The following is a 1,842-nucleotide window of genomic DNA, read 5'->3' as shown; positions in this document are numbered from 1 at the left end:
AAAAGGTCTTTACTGTTTGTCTCTGAGTAATTTTTTTTTCCTTTCCACACATTAGAATATAATAAATACCGAATGCTTCTAGAAACCCTTAAAAACCAATGTGCTGAGCAAAGGAATATTGTAGCTAATTGTGATAATTAATTTCTGACTTTGATTTCCTGTAGCTTTTTACCTGCACCTACTCAAGTATCTCAGGAAGAACTTGAGGCTGAAGAAAGGGCAAGACCTCAGAGATCACTGCAGACCTCTCTGGATTTGTCTGGCAGGGAGCCTCCCTCATATGGATACAGAAAAGGCTGGATTCCACGGTTGCCGGAGGATTTTGGGGATGGAGGTGCTTTCCCTGAAATCCATGTGGCCCAGTATCCTCTGGATATGGGGCGACAGAAAAAAGTGTCCAACGCTCTGCCCATTCATTTGGATCAGGAAGGGAAAGTTAAATATGACACGATTGTTCGACAAGGACATTCCAAAGACAAGGTCATTTGTAGCAAATATACTGACCTTGTTCCAAAGGAGGTTATGAATCCATATGACCCAGAACTGCCAAGGCCAGATGAGGAGACAATTAAAGAAATTACAGAAAGGACAAAAGCAGCCTTGGATAAGATCATAGCCAAGAAGATTGTTGGGGCCAAGCCTGTTCATGCAGCTGAGAAACTGCCTCCTGCCCAGTATATCCGGTACACGCCATCCCAGCAAGCAAAAACATTCAATTCAGGAGCTAAACAGAGAGTTATTCAGATTGTTGAAAGGCAGAAGGACCCAATGGAGCCACCAAAATTCAGGATTAATAAGAAAATTCCCCCGAGGCCCCCATCTCCTCCTGTACCTGTAATGCACTCTCCTCCTCGGAAGATTACCGTAGAAGAACAGAAGAAGTGGAAGATCCCACCGTGTGTGTCCAGGTGGAAGAACTCGAAGGGTTACACAATTCCACTGGATAAACGGGAGGCTGCTGATGGAAGGGGACTTCAGACTGTCCAAACAAATCAAAATTTTGCCAAATTATCTCAAGCACTATACATTGCGCAACGGAAGGTTAGTTTTTTACAGTTTGCTGAATGTTCTTGGATCTGTGAGTCCACATCAGTTTACCTCTGGTGCGCTAATGGCATCAGGGGCTAGCTGCAGCTGTGTAAAGACACACAGACACACACACACACACACACACACACACACACCCAAGCAGCAATGATTCTCCTGTGCCAATTAGTGGGTTTCTAGGCTTACCTAATTCTTTGAAGTTTGCTAGGTACTGTGGTATGTTGCAGTTTTCTTCTGTTTTAGGTGTAGATGTAGCTCCAAAGGTGTAGGGAAGGGTAGGTAACACAAAATGGCATTGATGGTATTGGCTATTGACATTACAGATTTAGTGCTGTGTTGATATGCACATACAAATAACTGGAGTATTTTTTTTTATTTTTTCTATACTAAAGCCTTTCAGATGTAGGCAAAGATTTTGTTTTAAGGTAAAGTCATACTTAAATTTTGGTGGATTGGTCTTTGAGATAGGATTTGAGTTTCAAGCTCAGGCTATGCTGGAACCCATTGCAATCCTTCTGGCTCGGGCTCCTGAGTTTTAGATTGCAGGTATGCACTACCATGTCCAGCGACATTTATTAACCTATTTACTTACATTTTGGGGCTGAGTCTCACGATGGTTTAATCTGGTTTCCTTTTTTTGTTTTTAAGACATGATCTCTCCTCATAGCCCTGACTGTCTTGGAACAAACACACTCAGACTCGGCTCCTGTGCCTTCCAAGTGCTTGGATTAAGGCCATATACCACCAAGCCCAGCGCATTCAAGTCTGGTTTTGAACTGGTGGACTCTGATCTTT

General features: G+C 42.9%; 1 pseudogene; it reads left to right on the top strand.

Moving 5' to 3' along the window:
- Positions 1–156: 156 nt before the first annotated feature.
- Positions 157–1,842, top strand: part of LOC114637482 — a 3,546-nt pseudogene continuing 1,860 nt past the window's right edge.

This window comes from Grammomys surdaster, unplaced genomic scaffold, assembly GCF_004785775.1.
Source record: "Grammomys surdaster isolate TR1022 unplaced genomic scaffold, NIH_TR_1.0 125313, whole genome shotgun sequence".
Lineage (NCBI taxonomy): Eukaryota > Metazoa > Chordata > Mammalia > Rodentia > Muridae > Grammomys > Grammomys surdaster.
This window is presented reverse-complemented; position numbering and strand designations above follow the sequence as displayed.